Source organism: Myxine glutinosa, chromosome 9 (assembly GCF_964187855.1).
Source record: "Myxine glutinosa chromosome 9, kmMyxGlut1.1, whole genome shotgun sequence".
NCBI classification, from domain to species: domain Eukaryota; kingdom Metazoa; phylum Chordata; class Myxini; order Myxiniformes; family Myxinidae; genus Myxine; species Myxine glutinosa.
The window spans coordinates 27266460-27286269 of record NC_136269.1 but is presented as its reverse complement, the minus strand read 5'-3'; the positions used below and the strand labels follow the sequence as shown (position 1 = coordinate 27286269).

General features: G+C 46.7%; 5 non-coding genes across 5 annotated transcripts; all 5 read left to right on the top strand.

Moving 5' to 3' along the window:
* Nucleotides 1-1325: 1325 nt before the first annotated feature.
* On the top strand, nucleotides 1326-1398 carry TRNAK-CUU (transfer RNA lysine (anticodon CUU)). Its single transcript has one exon. It is a non-coding gene; the product is annotated as a tRNA-Lys (tRNA).
* Nucleotides 1399-4864: 3466 nt separating this feature from the next.
* Nucleotides 4865-4938, top strand: TRNAK-CUU (transfer RNA lysine (anticodon CUU)). The gene has a single exon. It is a non-coding gene; the product is annotated as a tRNA-Lys (tRNA).
* Nucleotides 4939-9773: 4835 nt separating this feature from the next.
* Nucleotides 9774-9846, top strand: TRNAK-CUU (transfer RNA lysine (anticodon CUU)). The gene has a single exon. It is a non-coding gene; the product is annotated as a tRNA-Lys (tRNA).
* A 6205-nt stretch (nucleotides 9847-16051) lies between these two features.
* TRNAK-CUU (transfer RNA lysine (anticodon CUU)) lies at nucleotides 16052-16124 on the top strand. Its single transcript has one exon. It is a non-coding gene; the product is annotated as a tRNA-Arg (tRNA).
* Nucleotides 16125-18604: 2480 nt separating this feature from the next.
* On the top strand, nucleotides 18605-18678 carry TRNAK-CUU (transfer RNA lysine (anticodon CUU)). The gene has a single exon. It is a non-coding gene; the product is annotated as a tRNA-Lys (tRNA).
* The last annotated feature ends 1132 nt before the right edge of the window (nucleotides 18679-19810 follow it).

Below are 19810 nucleotides of genomic sequence, written 5' to 3'. Positions count from 1 at the left end.
CTCCATATCCGTGGGATGGCAGATCGAGCACCCTCCATATCCGCGGGTCGGCAGCTTGTGCACCCTCCATATCCGTGGGATGGCAGCTCGTGCACCCTCCATATCCGCGGGTCGGCAGCTTGTGCACCCTCCATATCCGTGGGATGGCAGCTCGAGCACCCTCCACATCCGCGGGTCGGCAGCTTGTGCACCCTCCATATCCGCGGGTCGGCAGCTTGTGCACCCTCCATATCCGTGGGTCGGCAGCTTGTGTACCCTCCATATCCGCGGGTCGGCAGCTTGTGCACCCTCCATATCCGTGGGATGGCAGCTTGTGCACCCTACATATCCGTGGGATGGCAGCTCGAGCACCCTCCATGTCCACGGGTCGGCAGGTAATGCACCCTACATATCCGCGGGATGGCAGCTTGTGCACCCTACATATCCGCGGGATGGCAGCTTGTGTACCCTCCATATCCGCGGGTCGGCAGCTTGTGCACCCTCCATATCCGTGGGATGGCAGCTTGTGCACCCTCCATATCCGTGGGATGGCAGCTCGAGCACCCTCCATGTCCACGGGTCGGCAGGTAATGCACCCTACATATCCGCGGGATGGCAGCTTGTGCACCCTACATATCCGCGGGATGGCAGCTTGTGCACCCTACATATCCGCGGGATGGCAGCTTGTGCACCCTCCATATCCGCGGGATGGCAGCTCGTGCACCCTCCAGATCCGAGGGTCGGCAGCTTGTGCACCCTCCAGATCCGTGGGTCGGCAGCTTGTGCACCCTCCAGATCCGTGGGTCGGCAGCTCGTGCACCCTGCAGATCGGCTTGTCGGCAGCTCATGGACCCTCCAGATCCCCGGGTGGGTCTCAGCAGTCTGAACGTAATTAAGAGGGTGTTAATATTTTTGAAGAAGAAGAAGACGACGTTTTGGTCGCATGCAAACATACCTACAAACAAACAGACAAACTAACATAACTATATACGTTTGCTCTATTACAATAACATTGGTATCTCCCGTGATGAAGCTGATTGTGAGGGCCTTTCTCTCCAACCGCAGGCAGGTTGGTGGTCTTTCTGTCTTCTGCCGACTCCTCCCTGGCCGAGCTCCACCAGCTCTGTCTGTGCTCTGTACCACAAATATTGTTGGAGTCCTTGGAGAGCCCTTGGAGACGCACGTACACACACACACACACACACACACACACACAACAACAACAACAACAACAACAAACAACAGGCATTTTAAGGCCATTTTCCCTGCAAGAGCGGGGGTCAGCCTTGCGGTCCCCATGACAATCCACACACACACATAAACTTTAATCAAATAAGAATACAAATGCCTGGCTAGCTCAGTCGGTAGAGCATGGGACTCTTAATCCCAGGGTCGTGGGTTCGAGCCCCACGTTGGGCGCAATCTTTTTATGCCTCCGCCGACGAAGTGATTACGGCATTGTAGTGCATTATGATATGTCATGACGCTCGATTTTTGTGCCAAAAGTGATTTTTTTGCAGTTTTGTCAACTTTGGGGGGTAACTTAACAGAAAAACTAGGGGTTGAATTTGTTCGCTAACTTTTGGGGTATTGGGGGCCCTTTCGGGGGGGGGGGGGGAACCCCCCAAAATTGCAAAATCTATATCTCGGCTCCTAGACATGCTAGCTTCATGATCTTGGTGTCTAGGATAGGGTTTCTGGGGGCGCCGAGTTCAATTATGACGTTTACAAGATGATCTGAGGTCAAGGTCATAGGCTCAAGGTCACCACAGGGTCATAAATAACCCCAAAATGTAAAATCAACCAAAATAACTGAACTATATCATATAGTACCATTTCATGTGGGTTTTGTTGGGTGAGAAATTCAGTGGTGACATCTTTTTTTACATTCGAGGTCACGATCAGGTTATAAACTAGGTCATGGTCAATGTCATTTGGGTGGGTGCAAATGTGGCAAAAACAAAAAAATGTCACATCTCATGATATTCTCATGCAACTACAAAACATTAGTTTTGACACATAAATGCTGAGCAAGTACATATTATAATGCACCACATTCTTCATCTCATGACAGATCTATTTACACTTTGTTGAGTTACACTACGTCCAGTGTAATATAAGGTCTAATCGCACCAATATATAGGCCCTACTACACCAGTTTTACACTGCGTATGCATCAACTAAACAAATATCATCAATGTACCCATAATCAGCTATCAATTACAAAAATGGTACTTACAATTCCGATCCTTATACTTCTTCGTCCTCAATATAGAATTTCTCATGCCTGACGTTTTGACATCCTTGGTCATGGCACTTGCAAAGCGGCGTGCAGGGGAGGTTGTTCTTCGCACAAGAACAGTTGCGTGCGCAGACAGATGATTTACAGCCACATTTGTTCAGTTCTAGAACCGCTTGTGGAGCAGGTAGTTCAAGACACCGTAGAGGGAAGATTGCACCATCTTTGATGACCCAACCGCAGTCTTCCAAACTAGGCGGTTGGGGATGTGTAGTGACAGAGGCTTTGTTCACCATGCATACAAAGTTTGTCCGTTGAATATGAGGCAGCAATGTAGCTCGGGTGGGGGGCAGCATCTCAGACTCCATGTTTTTCGACCTGAAGAGCTCCCAGCGAAGTTGGGGGAGTGTTTGTGGGCCATTGGCAGAGTAGACGCGGCACACAAAGTGTTCGAGAGGCTGCATCACCTCAGGGAGTTTTCCGTCTATTAGTTCCGTCGATGAGAGAGGGCCATCTCCCAATCTCTGGAAGGCATCAATGATGGGATCATTGGGACCCAATTTGAAGTACTCTGTGATCCACCTCTTCTTTGTCACACCCACGAACTTACCACCCCAGTCAGCGCCAGTGAAGTTGTGTATCCCAATGAGACCTTGACATTTCTTACGGCTGATGCTCCTCACTCTCTCCACCACATCGATGTTTCTGAACCTGTTGCCATTTCCTGTGTGAAATTCCAATGTGGTCAAAGTTCCCAAACGTCCATGAAATGTGAGGTCAATGAGGAGGACCAACACATCAGTGTCTGGAGATGCAACAACAATATGTCTGAATTCACAATCCTTGATGCAGTGAAGAACATGAAGGGGGATCTGTGAGTCTTCCTCCTCGTGCTCATGGGTAAAGAAGCCCTCTTCAAGCCTGTGGGGTGCATTGATTTTGATATTGGTGTCATATGAGATGATACGTCGCATATCCTGTCCCTCAAACTCCGGTAGAGGTCCCTGGGCAAGAATCCTTGCAAGCTGACCTTTGGTCTTGGAGGAGGACAAGAGCTCCTGCAGAGGAACAGTCGTGATGCTCATTTTGTCATGGACCTCATATCCAGTGCTTGAAGCTTCGTCTGATGTAGCCCTCTTTGCCCTTGTCTTCTCTTTCAGACTGAGGGGAAGATATTGATCAAAGAGTACCCTGACTTCTTCGTAACCACACTTATATGTACGCTTTTTAATGGTATTTATGAAGGCGTGCTTGAAGTGAATGATTTTTTTCATCCCTGGCGTTTTCTTCATCGCCTGCAGTCCGGCCATTGCATCCAGGATATAAGTAGATGCTGTGGGATGCTGAACTGGATCTGGAGGGGCGGTTGAGAGGGCTGCGCCTCAATGGCATGCATGAGGCTGGCCTTGTCAACTAGCAGGAGGAGTGTCCCATCAGGGGCAAACATAGAACGGGGCATCACTGACATCTCGTAGGTTCCAATTGTCTCCTCGAGTTTTGGTAGGAGCAACGACCTTGACTGACTGATTATTAGGCATCTCCCAAAGAGCTCCCGATCCTCCCGTAGTTTGATGACCTTGTCCCCAACCTTCACCTTACTCTTCGGCCTCCAGTTGCTGAAGGTCTTATACTTTGGCCCGGTCATTCGATCCCAACTTGATAGTTTGGATGTTGGTAGGAGCCTCTCCTCCACAAACGTCTTATAGAGCTCTTGCCCCAGAGTCGGATAGTTGAGGATGTCATACTTGGCTTTCTCCAGGATAACGGCTGAGGAGAAAATGTTCTTGAGAGGCGTGCTCACTGTGTAAGGGTTTCCCTCACAGTGGAGGATGACACTGTCCCTCAGCTTGAGAACGTTCTGGCTTGACCTGATACATATATCTCCTGCCAGCTGGTAGTGCTCCTTCTTCTTCTCCTCTGCTGCTGAAGTCTTCGGGAAGGGCTGGATATATTTCTGCACCAACCGCGCTAGGTGAGGCGTTGTAGTGACAAACCTGTCGAGAGCAGCTTCGTCCTGTGTGATGCCAGGCAGTGCACCATGCTTCTTGAGAAGTTTGATCTCCTGCTCCAACCCCTGGTCTGTGAAGAGGTTGCAGAATGCCTGCATAGACTTGGTCACAACAAAGTCACCATTCTTGAGGGCTTCCCATGCTGTAGAAACATCGTCATTCAGCTGAAACATCTGGGCCAAATGTGGAGGCATTAGTCTTGCGTAGTTGATCAGGCCATGGAAATGGAAGTGTTTTGTGTTTTTCTCAATAGCAGCCAGGCAGCCTTCCCAGTCTCTCGACCTCGCCGCTGCAATGATTTCGAGAAGAGCCTCAACCTGCTCGAGGTAATTGTCAAAGAACTGACTCATCTCCCCACCTCCAATTGAAGCCTCTTCCTGTTGGATATTTTCTGAATAGTAGCTCCCTCGGTCTTCGTGGATGGATACCATTTCTGGGTCATGCTCATGGAGGGTTCTATGCAATGCTACACACAGTCCCTTGAGCGCACTTGGAGGTAGTTCTCCGATGACGACGTCCAGTTTAAGCAGGAGGATGGCGAGAGCCTGCAAGAACTCTGCAAGAGAGGGGGTTAGCCTTGCGGTCCCCATGACAATCCACACACACACAGAAACTTTAATCAAATAAAAACACAACTGCCCGGCTAGCTCAGTCGGTAGAGCATGGGATTCTTAATCCCAGGGTCGTGGGTTCGAGCCTCCACGTTGGGCGCAACCTTTCTATGTCTCCACCGACGAAGTGATTACGGCATTATGTTTCCAGGTTTCTTGCCGGTCCATCCCTGATAGGTTTTCGTCACCACGATAACTTGAGAACGGCTAAAGGGATCCGAGTCAAACTTGGTGCAGGTGTGTTTGATGACATAATGATGAACTGATTTGATTTTGGGATCAGGAAGTCAAAGGACAAAGGTCAGAGGTCATGTTTGGTAAAAAAAAATACTGTCACCGGCATAACTTGTGAACTAGTGATGGGATTCTGACCAAATTGGGAACACTTATGTAGAATGATGTAAAGATGAACTGATTATATTTTGGGGTGAAGAGGTTAAAGGTCAAAGTGTGTAATAGGTCTTTAACTTGAGAACGACTGAAGTGATCTAATCGAAACTTAGTACAGGCATGTATAATGATGTAAAGATAAAGTGATTAGATTTTGGGGGTCCCGAGGTCAAAGGCCAAAGGTCATAGGTCATGTCAGGTAAAAATGTGATAACTTGTGAATATCTGAAGGGATTTAAATTAAAACATGGTGTGGGTATGTATAATGATGTAAACATGAACGGATTAAATTTTGGGGTCAATAGGTCAAAGGTCAAAGGTCATGTCAGGTAAAAATGTACTAACTTTTGGCACAGCTGAATTAGTCCGGCAGCTAAGCTAAATATTGCATAACAATTGTGCATTTTGTGAGGAAAGCACCAAATTTGGCACACTAGTAGACTATCATATTATGAAACTAGAACGGGCACTCGGTAGAGCGCATACCTTCGCCGCAGCTACTTTTGTTGCCAAAATAAAAGACTACAAGATCTGTGTAGCAAAGCATTTTGGCATTAGTTTCATACAAATTGGACACAAATTGACCGCGCTATGGTAAAAAGACGATTTTGACCTTTTCATGACCTTGACCTTGACCTTTGACCCGATCGATTCCAAAATCTAATCAAATGGTTCCCGGATAATAACCTATCATCCCACCAAATTTCATGCGAATCGGTTGAATACTTTTTGAGTTATGCGAATAACATACACACACACACACAGACATACAAATAAATACACAGCGATCAAAACATAACCTTCCGCTTTTGCGAAGGTAAAGATCTGGATATTGGGCCATCTCAGATTCGGATATTTGATTTTTGCAAGATTTGCAGATTTTGCGGATTTGCAAGCTGAGATTGCAACGCCAGGGACGGCCGACTCCTTCCTGCGAGCTGCCCACGTCACCCGCACAAGAAGAGCTCATCAAATCACTGCAGCGGCACTGCACATCCTGCAACACCGTGCGTATGAACGCCACTGCATGACATATGCTGATGATGCAGAAGACCTGCCCGAGTTCGAAGACTGGTGTCACCAGAGAGGAGAAGACATTCCCAACTTTCAGTACTGGGCAACTGTGCTGGAACTAGAGATGTTGGTACTGGTCTACGTGCGTTCTCTGCGGCAGGCTTCATTCACGATGTACCTTGATGCCCTGACGGAACTGGTCCCATGGTTCCATGCCTTAGACCACACACACTATGCCAGGTGGGTCCCTGTTCACCTGAGGGACATGGTTGCACTCCCAATGAAGCACCCAGATGTAGCCAGATAATTCAGGGCTGGCAACTTCACTGTACAGAAGAGGAAGAAGGTGAAGATCGAAGAGAACTTCGATCCCAATCGAATCGAAATCTTGCAAAAATCAAATCTCTGAATCTGAGATGGCCCAATATCCAGATCTTTTCATAATATGATCGTCTACTAGTGTGCCAAATTTGGTGCTTTCCTCACAAAATGCACAATTGTTATGCTAAGTTGCCCCACTAAATGGATGAAAATCAAACTTGGCAGAAGTATTATAATGATGTAATAATGTGGGCGGAGGCATATCGGTCGACGTCATGACGTCAAAGAGTGCCGTCCGAGTTATAATTTAACTCATCTCTTCACGTCGACTCGCAGTCGGGGAGTCGAATGAAAGTCTGCAAGATGGACAGTTCAAACACCGACAGTTATTCCAAATAGTTTCAATTTGGCAAGTGCTTCTTCCTTGTTTGGGGGTTAAAAAGGATGGAGCAATGGAGCATGGACAAACAACCATCGGTGGGCAACCATTGGGCAGGCCAAGATGGACGTTGTGACATCATACGTTTAAGTTCCTCATTTCAATGGAACATTGTTAAAATCATTATTATTTCCTCCGCCACCAAAGGTGAACAGACATGTAATCAATCACCCCTGTTTGTCTGTCTCCCTCTTTGTGAGAAGGATATCTCAAAATGTTATTGATTGATTCAGACGAAACGAGAACACCACTCGCAAGAGCACACACCTCCGCCAGGCTGAACAGTATATGTTTTGTATCCCACTGATGGGACGGATCTGGATTCGGACCTGAACAAAAATCTAATCGGTTTGTTGTTGTCAAATACCCAACCCACCCACCAAGTTTTGTCAAAACTCATCCACAACGTTTTGAAATATCATGCTCCATGTCATTTTAGGCCCGATCACTCAATGGTGAAGAATCACTTTAAAAATAAAAACAAATCCTTATGTTAGTCAGGTTCACCATGTTTTTTCGTTCAAAATCATGGTAGATTAGCAAACCTATACATTTTTGGAAACGTTGTTACATGGAAAATCTGAAAATCAATGTTTACATTTGCCAATTCCGACCAATTCGATTCGACCAATTCGACCAATTCGACCAATCGACCAATTCCATTCGACCAATTCGACCAATCGACCAATTCCATTCGACCAATTCGACCATTCGACCAATCGTTTCGATCGACCATTCGACCATTCGACCAATTCGATCGATTCGATTCGATTCATCGAATTCGATTCGATCGACCATTCGACCAATTCGATTTGCCAATCAAATTGACCGACCTTTGCTTGTGTGGAACGGACTGTGAAAACGATGCGGACTATATTGTCGGATACGACACACAGGACAGTGATGACGAACTCTAAATGGCATATTCTGTAATCGTGTATGTTTGATGCCATTGACTGCCTCTGTATATTTTGTCATTGACTGCCTGTGTAGATGTGAAGTTATACTGACTGCATGTGTATATATGATTTTGCTGACTGCCTGTGTATGTTTGGTGATATGAATTATTGTGACACATTTTGATGTTATTAACTGCCTGTACAAAATGATAACATGTATTTGATTATGCAACTTATCGCGAATATAAAGACGGTATTTTGCAATTCAAAACCTTTGATTCGTGTCTTACCATTCCCCATAGCACTAATTTGATACTTTCATTGGATTCCTTGTCCCTGAAAATGTAGGTTTAGTATATTTTAAAAAGTTTTTAGGGTAATTAGAGGCAGAAATAGAACAAAATATGTATTTTACAGTGGCCTTTTTGAAAATCCAAAATGGCCGCCATACAGGTATCTCTCCAAATGTAAACATTGATTTTTAGTTTCCTTATGCTATAACCTTTCCAAAAATGTATAGCTTTGCTAATCTACCATGATTTTGAACGAAATATAATTTATTGACAGAGTGAACCTGACTATATCCGGGAGTGTCGTGCCCAACAACCGAGCATTAACGTAATAAATAACAGAGCGTTTGGTGGGCACGATATTCACCGTGGTTATGGGGGGACCTCGATACCTTCCAGATCCGCAGGTCGGCAGCTCGAGCACACTCAATATCCGTGGGATGGCAGCTCGTGCACCCTCCACATCCGTGGGTCTGCAGCTCATGCACCCTCCATATCCGTGGGATGGCAGCTCGTGCACCCTCCACATCCGTGGGTCTGCAGCTTGTGCACCCTCCATATCCGCGGGTCGGCAGCTTGTGCACCCTCCATATCCGCGGGTCGGCAGCTTGTGTACCCTCCATATCCGCGGGTCGGCAGCTTGTGCACCCTCCATATCCGTGGGATGGCAGCTTGTGCACCCTCCATATCCGTGGGATGGCAGCTCGAGCACCCTCCACATCCGCGGGTCGGCAGCTTGTGCACCCTCCATGTCCACTGGTCGGCAGCTAATGCACCCTACATATCCGCTGGATGGCAGCTTGTGCACCCTACATATCCGCGGGATGGCAGCTTGTGCACCCTACATATCCGCGGGATGGCAGCTTGTGCACCCTCCGTAACCGTGGGATGGCAGCTTAGGCACCCTACATATCCGCGGGATGGCAGCTCGTGCACCCTCCAGATCCGTGGGTCGGCAGCTTGTGCACCCTCCAGATCCGTGGGTCGGCAGCTTGTGCACCCTCCAGATCCGTGGGTCGGCAGCTCGTGCACCCTCCAGATCGGCTTGTCGGCAGCTCATGGACCCTCCAGAACCCCGGGTGGGTCTCAGCAGTCTGAACGTAATTAAGAGGGTGTTAATATTTTTGAAGAAGAAGAAGACGACGTTTTGGTCGCATGCAAACATACCGACAAACAAACAGACAAACTAACATAACGACATACGTTTGCTCCCGTTTGCTCCCGTTTGCTACATAATAACATTGGTATCTCCCGTGATGAAGCTGATTGTGAGGGCCTTTCTCTCCAACCGCAGGCAGGTTGGTGGTCTTTCTGTCTTCTGCCGACTCCTCCCTGGCCGAGCTCCACCAGCTCTGTCTGTGCTCTGTACCCCAAATATTGTTGGAGTCCTTGGAGAGCCCTTGGAGACGCACGTATACACACACACACACACACACACACACACACACACACACACACACACACACAACAACAAACAACAGGCATTTTCAGGCCATTTTCCCTGCAAGAGCGGGGGTCAGCCTTGCGGTCCCCATGACAATCCACACACACACATAAACTTTAATCAAATAAGAATACAACTGCCTGGCTAGCTCAGTCGGTAGAGCATGGGACTCTTAATCCCAGGGTCGTGGGTTCGAGCCCCACGTTGGGCGCAATATTTTTATGCCTCCGCCGACGAAGTGATTACGGCATTGTAGTGCATTATTATGATATGTCATGACTCATGACGCTCGATTTTTGTGCCAAAAGTGATTTTTTTGCAGTTTTGTCAACTTTGGGGGGTAAATTAACAGAAAAATTAGGGGTTGAATTTGTTCGCTAACTTTTGGGGTATTGGGGGCCCTTTCGGGGGGGGGGGGGGAACCCCCCAAAATTGCAAAATCTATATTTCGGCTCCTAGACATGCTAGCTTCATGATCTTGGTGTCTAGGATAGGGTTTCTGGGGGCGCCGAGTTCAATTATGACGTTTACAAGATGATCTGAGGTCAAGGTCATAGGCTCAAGGTCACCACAGGGTCATAAATGACCCCAAAATGTAAAATCAGCCAAAATAACTGAACTATGTCATATAGTACCATTTCATGTGGGTTTTGTTGGGTGAGAAATTCAGTGGTGACATCTTTTTTTACATTCGAGGTCACGATCAGGTTATAAACTAGGTCATGTCATTTGGGTGGGTGCAAATGTGGCGAAAACAAAAAAATGTCACATCTCATGATATTCTCATGCAACTACAAAACATTAGTTTTGACACATAAATGCTGAGCAAGTACATATTATAATGCACCACATTCTTCATCTCATGACAGATATATTTACACTTTGTTGAGTTACACAACGTCCAGTGTAATATAAGGTCTAATCGCACCAATATATAGGCCCTACTACACCAGTTTTACACCGCGTATGCATTAACTAAACAAATATCATCAATGTACCCATAATCAGCTATCAATTACAAAAATGGTACTTACAATTCCGATCCTTATACTTCTTCGTCCTCAATATCGAATTTCTCATGCCTGACGTTTTGACATCCTTGGTCATGGCACTTGCAAAGCGGCGTGCAGGGGAGGTTGTTCTTCGCACAAGAACAGTTGCGTGCGCAGATAGATGATTTACAGCCACATTTGATCAGTTCTAGAACCGCTTGTGGAGCAGGTAGTTCAAGACACCGACCGTAGAGGGAAGATTGCACCATCTTTGATGACCCAACCGCAGTCTTCCAAACAAGGAGGTTGGGGATGTGTAGTGACATAGGCTTTGTTCACCATGCATACAAAGTTTGTCTGTTGAATATGAGGCAGCAATGTAGCTCGGGTGGGGGGCAGCATCTCAGACTCCATGTTTTTCGACCTGAAGAGCTCCCAGCGAAGTTGGGGGAGTGTTTGTGGGCCATTGGCAGAGTAGACGCGGCACACAAAGTGTTCGAGAGGCTGCATCTCCTCAGGGAGTTTTCCGTCTGTTAGTTCCGTCGATGAGAGAGGGCCATCTCCCAATCTCTGGAAGGCATCAATGATGGGATCATTGGGTCCCAATTTGAAGTATTCTGTGATCCACCTCTTCTTTGTCACACCCACGAACTTACCACCCCAGTCAGCGCCAGTGAAGTTGTGTATCCCAATGAGACCTTGACATTTCTTACGGCTGATGCTCCTCACTCTCTCCACCACATCGATCTTTCTGAACCTGTTGCCATTTCCTGGGTGAAATTCCAATGTGGTCAAAGTTCCCAAACGTCCATGCGCTGTGAGGTCAATGAGGAGGACCAACACATCAGTGTCTGGAGATGGAACAACAATATGTCTGAATTCACAATCCTTGATGCAGTGAAGAACATGAAGGGGGATCTGTGAGTCAGCCTCCTCGTGCTCATGGGTAAAGAAGTCCTCTTCAAGCCTGTGGGGTGCATTGATTTTGATATTGGTGTCATATGAGACGATACGTCGCAGATCCTGTCCCTCAAACTCCCGTAGAAGTCCCTGGGCAAGAATCCTTGCAAGCTGACCTTTGGTCTTGGAGGAGGACAAGAGCTCCCGCAGAGGAACAGGTGTGATGCTCATTTCGTCATGGACCTCATATCCAGCGCTTGAAGCTTCGTCTGATGTAGCCCTCTTTGCCCTTGTCTTCTCTTTCAGACTGAGGGGAAGATATTGATCAAAGAGTACCCTGACTTCTTCGTAACGACACTTATATGTACGCTTTTTAATGGTATTTATGAAGGCGTGCTTGAGGTGAATGATTTTCTTCATCCCTGGCGTTTTCTTCATCGCCTGCAGTACGGCCATTGCATCCAGGATATAAGTAGATGCTGTGGGATGCTGAACTGGATCTGGAGGGGGCGGTTGAGAGGGCTGCGCCTAAATGGCATGCATGAGGCTGGCCTTGTCAACTGGCAGGAGGAGTGTCCCATCAGGGGCAAACATAGAACGGAGCATCACTGACATCTCGTAGGTTCCAATTGTCTCCTCGAGTTTTGGTAGGAGCAACGGCCTTGACTGACTGATTATTAGGCATCTCCCAAGGAGCTCCCGATCCTCCCGTAGTTTGATGACCTTGTCACCAACCTTCACCTTACTCTTCGCCCTCCAGTTGCTGAAGGTCTTATACTTTGGCCTGGTCATTCGATCCCAAATTGATAGTTTGGATGTTGGTAGGAGCCGCTCCTCCACAAACGTCTTATAGAGCTCTTGCCCCAGAGTCGGATAGTTGAGGATGTCATACTTGGCTTTCTCCGGGATAACGGCTGAGGAGAAAATGTTCTTGAGAGGCGTGCTCACTGTGTAAGGGTTTCCCTCACAGTGGAGGATGACACTGTCCCTCAGTTTTAGAACGTTCTGGCTTGACCTGATACATATATCTCCTGCCAGCTGGTAGTGCTCCTTCTTCTTCTCCTCTGCTGCTGAAGTCTTCGGGAAGGGCTGGAGATATTTCTGCACCAACCGCGCAAGGTGAGGCGTTGTAGTGACAAACCTGTCGAGAGCAGCTTCGTCCTGTGTGATGCCAGGCAGTGCACCATGCTTCTTGAGAAGTTTGATCTCCTGCTCCAACCACTGGTCTGTGAAGAGGTTGCAGAATGCCTGCATAGACTTGGTCACAACAAAGTCACCATTCTTGAGGGCTTCCCATGTTGTCGGATCATCGTCTTTCAGCTGATACATCTGGGCCAAATGTGGAGGCATTAGTCTTGCGTAGTTGATCAGGCCATGGAAATGGAAGTATTTTGTGTTTTTCTCAATAGCAGCCAGGCAGCCTTCCCAGTCTCTCGACCTCGCCGCTGCAATGATTTCGAGAAGAGCCTCAACCTGCTCGAGGTAATTGTCAAAGAACTGACTCATCTCCCCACCTCCAATTGAAGCCTCTTCCTGTTGGATATTTTCTGAATAGTAGCTCCCTCGGTCTTCGTGGATGGATACCATTTCTGGGTCACGCTCATGGAGGGTTCTACGCAATGCTACACACATTCCCTTGAGCGCACTTGGAGGTAGTTCTCCGATGACGACGTACAGTTTAAGCAGGAGGATGGCGAGAGCATTCATGATGTGGTATTCCACACCTCGCTTGTAGCTCTTGCCGCTGTATATCCCTCTCAGCACTGCTGAAGAATAGTTACCTGCGTCTACTGCTACGGTGTCTTGGCCACTCCCCTCTGATGTTTTGCCAAGTCCATAAAGTACAGCAAAAATGACGTGAAGTCCAGCCCTCAGGACCCGGTTCTTGTTCTTGACAGACTCCTTCAGCTGAAGTGTCCTTTGATGGAGGTCGAGATCAAGAGTGATCAGAGTTCCTCTTTCAGGACAAACAACCACCGCCGATATGTCTTGTGCCAAACAAAGAACATTGTAAAGAGTACCATAATCAGTGGGTGATGTTCGAAACAGCGGTGCCACAATTTCCACCTTGGTTTTTGTCGGTAGCTGGTAGCCATTCTGATTTTTTTATGAAGAGGTGCTGCGTGGCTGCCCAAGTTGGCATCACGTCTTCTTTCTTCAATCTTTTCTGCCTCTTTCTTTCTGTTACTTCTAAAATCATCTCGGTTTTGTCTCCAACATCTGCAGCATCACTGACATCTCCAACATCTGCAACATATCTGGAATCTCCAACATCTGCAGCAGCTCTGGAATCTCCAACATCTGTAGCATCTCTGGAATCTCCAACATCTGCAGCATCTCTGGAATCTCCAACATCTGCAGCATCTGTGGAATCTCCAACATCTGCAGCATCTGTGGCATCTCCAGCATCTGCAGCATCTCTGGAATCTCCAACATCTGCAGCATCTGTGGCATCTCCAGCATCTCCTCCACCATCATCAGTGTCAGGTGCCTTAGGCAGGGGTGTATTGGCGAGTAGGTTGGCTAATGCCCACGTGTGGGTGAACTTCGAGTACTTTTTTAGTCGGTCCACTCCCCGGCTGAAAGGGTAACTGGGGAACCTGATTGGAGTCGGTTTGATCTCAGGTTCGTCTCGGTAATTGATTTGCATTTGGAGGGGTTTCTGAGGGGGCTTGGCAAGGATCTGCAGTGGATGGTTGATGAGTTGTCCATCTTCATCCCGCTGGAAGAGCACCAGCAACGTCCCGTGAAAGGTGTTCTGTCCATATGCTGTGTTTTCTAGAAAGTCAATGTTGTCTATAGCAAACCAGAGAGGGACATTTCGTTTGACAAAGTCTGGGAAGCAGTACCCTCCAGTTGACAACATCCGCTGCTGCACTGCAAACTCCACCCTCTTCTGAAGATTGAGTATGTGTTGGTAGTCACTTCCTATGTACACCGTGGACATTTTTGCGGTTTTAGCAGACTTATGGGGTGAACCAACCGAAAAAGTAGGGGTTGACCGCGAATGTCGAAAAGGATGTCACGACTGAATTCCTCACCCAATAAAACCTATATAAAGTGGTACTATACGATATAATTCAGTTATTTTGGCTAATTTTACCTTTTGGAGCCATTTATGACACTGTGGTGACTTTGAGCCTATGACCTTGACGTCAGATCACCTCGTAAACAACATAATTGAACTCGGCGCACCGAGAAACCCTATCCTAGACACCAAGATCATGAAGCTAGCATGTCTAGGAGCCGAGATATAGATTGTGCAATTTTTGGGGGTCACCCACCCTAAAAGGCCCCCCAAAATACCCGAAAAGTTCGCGAAAAAATTCAACCCCTAATTTTCCTTTTAGTTTACCCCCTAAAGTTGACAAAAGTGCAAAAAAATCACTTTTGGCACAAAAATCGAGCGTCATGACATATCATAATGCACGATTCTGTCAGTCCATCCCTGATAGGTTTTCGTTACCACGATAACAGCTCGTTTACCCTCCAGATCCGCGGGTCTGCATCTCGTGCACCCTCCGTTTGAGGACGCGGCACGTTCTCCAGAAGATCAGGTATCGGTCTTGTCTCTCCCTTCTGTCGAGTGCATGCACGGACCCAAATTAATTTGTTAAGTTGACTGTGTGCATCTCTGATCCATTCCCTGGGCATGAGTGGTGCATCGTGGGTAACTTGGGGAATTATTTGTTTCTCTGTTTTTTCTTGTTTTTGGTGTTTTTATTTTCAATACATGTATAAACCTGGACCTCCTGCTTGCCCTGACAGTTTCATCTGGTGACTGGAGTATGACCTCTTAAAGGTAGAAATTTGCAGCTGTATACCGTATATATATATATATATATATGTGTACATACAACCGGTCAAAAGTTTTCGAACACCTCAATTTTTCCAGTTTTTATTGAAATTTACGCAGTTTAATGTCTCGATGTACTCTGAAATTAAGCATAGAACAAATAAACAATTGGAGATAAAAAAAGAAATCATAGAATCATTTTGTTTAACAAAATTTTAATTTTAATTTTTGATTCAGCAAAGTCGCCATCTTTTGCAGATATAACCACCGAACACACTCGTGGCATTCTTTCTGCAATGCAAATCAACATGTGGCATTGTCAGAGAATGTAGCAATCACGATATTTTATTGTTGTATTTCCGGTGTGTGCTGTGAACAGAAAAGATGCCTTGGCAGAGAAATATCATATTTTGTGGAGTACTACCATGCATTTATAACCCAAATTTATATTGTTGGCATTCAGAACACACACACACACACACACACACACACACACACACACACACACACACACACACACACACACACACACACACACACACACACACACACACACACACACACACACACACACACACACACACACACACACACACACACACACACACACACACACACACACACACACACACACACACACACACACACACACACACACACACACACACACACACACACACACACACACACACACACACACACACACACACACACACACACACACACACACCCGGCTAGCTCAGTCGGGAGAGCATGGGACCCCTAATCCCAGCGTCGTGGGTTCGAGCCCCACGTTGGGCGCATTGTTTTTATGCCTCCACCGACGAAGTGACTTTGGCATTATGTTTTCAGGTTTCTTGCCGGTCCATCCCTGATAGGTTTTCGTCAGCACGATAACTTGAGAACGGCTGAAGGGATCCGAGTCAAACTTGGTGCAGGTATGTTTGATGACGTAAAGATGAACCTTGGGGTCAGGAAGTCAAAGGACAAAGGTCAGAGGTCATGTTTGGTAAAATAAAAAAAATACTGTTACCGCAATAACTTGTGAACCAGTGATGGGATTCTGAACAAATTGGGAACACTTATGTACAATGATGAAAAGATGAACTGATTCGATTTTGGGGTGAAGAGGTCAAAGGTCAAAGTCTGTAATAGGTCTATAACTTGAGAACGACTGAAGTGATCTAATTCAAACTTAGTACACGCATGTATAATGATGTAAAGATAAAGTGATTAGATTTTGGGGGTCCCGAGATCAAAGGCCAAACGTCATAGGTCATGTCAGGTAAAAATGTGATAACTTGTGAACAGCTGAAGGGATTTAAATTAAAACATGGTGCAGGTATGTGTAATGATGTAAACATGAACTGATTAAATTTTGGGGTCAATAGGTCAATGGTCAAAGGTCATGTCAGGTAAAAATGTACTAACTTAGGCACAGCTGAATGGATTAAAATCAAACAACATACAAGTATTATAAAGATCTAATAATGTGGACGGAGGCATATCGGTCGACGTCATGACGTCGAAGAGTGCCGTCCTAGTTATAATTTAACTAATCTCTTCACGTCGACTCGCAGTCGGGGAGTCGAATGAAAGTCTGCAAGATGGACAGTTCGAACACCGACAGTTATTCCAAATAGTTTTGATTTGGCAAGTGCTGGTTCCTTGTTTGGGGGTTAAAAAGGATGGAGCAATGGAGCATGGAGCAAACAACCATCGGTGGGCAAGCATTGGGCAGGCCAAGATGGACGTTGTGACATCATACGTTTAAGTTCCTCATTTCAATGGAACATTGTTAAAATCATTATTATTTCCTCCGCCACCGAAGGTGAACAGACATGTAATCAATCACCCCTGTTTGTCTGTCTCCCTCTTTGTGAGAAGGATATCTCAAAATGTTATTGATTGATTCAGACGAAACGAGAACACCACTCGCAAGAGCACACACCTCCGCCAGGCTGAACAGTATATGTTTTGTATCCCACTGATGGGACGGATCTGAATTCGGACCTGAACAAAAATCTAATCGGTTTGTTCTTGTCAAATACCCAACCCACCCACCAAGTTTTGTCAAAACTCATCCACAACGTTTTGAAATATCATGCTACATGTCATTTTAGGCCCGATCACTCAAAGGTGAAGAATCACTTTAAAAAAAAAACAAATCCTCATATCCCGGAGTGGAGTGCCCAACAACTGAGCATCAACAAAATAAATAACAGAGAGTTTGGTGGGCACTATATTCACCGTGGTTATGGGGGGACTTCGACACCTTCCAGATCCGCAGGTCGGCAGCTCGAGCACCCTCCATATCCGCGGGTCGGCAGCTCGTGCACCCTCCATATCCGCGGGTCGGCAGCTTGAGCACCCTCCATATCTCCGGATCGGCAGCTCGTGCACCCTCCATATCCGCAGGTCGGCAGCTCGTGCACCCTCCATATCCGCGGGTCGGCAGCTCGACGTGCACCGTCCATATCCGCGGGTCGGCAGCTCATGCACCCTCGATATCCGCGGGTCAGCAACTAATGCACCCTCCATATCCGTGGGACGGCAGCTCGTGCACCCTCCATATCCGCGGGTCGGCAGCTCGTGCACCCTCCATATCCGCGGGTCAGCAGCTAATGCACCCTCCATATCCGCGGGTCGGCAGCTCGTGCACCGTCCATATCCGCGGGTCGGCAGCTCATGCACCCTCGATATCCGCGGGTCAGCAGCTAATGCACCCTCCATATCCGTGGGACGGCAGCTCGTGCACCATCCAGATCTGCGGGTCGGCAGCTCGTGCACCCTCCATATCCGCGGGGCAGTCTCAGCAGTCCAAACGTAATTAAGAGGGTGTTAATATTATTTGAAGAAGAAGAAGACGACGTTTTGGTCGCATATAAACATACATACAAACAAAGAGACAAACATACATGACTCCATACGTTTGCTCTATTGTAATAAGATTGGTATCTCCTGTGATGAAGCTGATTGTGAGGGCCTTTCTCTCGAACCGCAGGCAGGTTGGTGGTCTTTCTGCCTTCTCCCGACTCCTCTGTGGCCGAGCTCCACCAGCTCTGTCTGTGCGCTGTACCCCAAATATTATTGGAGTCCTTGGAGAGCCCTTGGAGACGCACGTACACACACACACATACACACACACACACACACACACAACAACAACAACAAACAACAGACATTTTTAGGCCATTTTCCCTGCAAGAGCGGGGTTGGCCTTGCGGTCCCCATGACAATCCACACACACACATAAACTTTAATCAACTAAGAACACAACTGCCCAGCTAGCTCAGTCGGTAGAGCATGGGACTCTTAATCCCAGGGTCGTGGGTTCGAGACCCCACGTTGGGCGCAACATCTTTATGCCTCCACCGACGAAGTGATTACGGCATTATGTTTTCAGGTTCTGTCAGTCCATCCCTGATAGGTTTTCGTTACCACGATAACAGCTCGTTTGCCCTCCAGATCCGCGGGTCTGCATCTCGTGCACCCTCCGTTTGAGGACGCGGCACGTTCTCCAGAAGATCAGGTATCGGTCTTGTCTCTCCCTTCTGTCGAGCGCATGCACAGGCCCAAATTAATTTGTTAAGTTGACTGTGTGCATCTCTGATCCATTCCCTGGGCATGAGTGGTGCATCGTGGGTAACTTGGGGAATTATTTGTTTCTCTGTTTTTTCTTGTTTTTGGTGTTTTTATTTTCAATACATGTATAAACCTGGACCTCCTGCTTGCCCTGACAGTTTCATCTGGTGACTGGAGTATAACCTCTTAAAGGTAGAAATTTGCAGCTGTATACCGTATATATATATCTGTGCAGTGTCTGTGTTGTGTTGTGTTGTGTTGTCTTATCAGTTGTCACTGAACTACTTTCTCAAACTTTTGTGAAATCGTACCAAACTTCTGGTATGCACATATCTCTCCCGTCGGTATGGCCTAAGGGTCTTTTCTTTGAAAATTTTTCCTTTTTTTTGTTGTTTTTTTTTGGATTTTTTTCGGGAATTTTTTTTTTTTCAACTTCAATTGTTTATAAAATGTGATATCACGTATATTACAAATACATTTGTGCAAAATAATTGTTTGAATTATGATTGGTTTAAACCATGACAAAACGGCAACTCGTGTACAGTCATTTATCTATATATCTACACATCTGGGCAGTGTCTGTGTTGTCACTTAACGGCTCCCTCAAACTTTTGTTTTCGTGGTTGTGAAGTGTTTTTCATAACGTTGTGGTGGTTTTAAATCACGTGGTGGTGAGGTATTTTGAATTATGTGGTGGTGAGGTGTTTTTAAATGACGTGGTGGTGAGGTGTTTTTAAATCACATGGTGGTGAGGTGTTTCTCAATCACATGGTGATGAGGTATTTTGAATTACATGGTGGTGAGGTGTTTTGAATTATGTGGTGGTGAGGTGTTTTTAAATCACATGGTGGTGAGGTGTTTTGAATTATGTGGTGGTGAGGTGTTTTTAAATGACGTGGTGG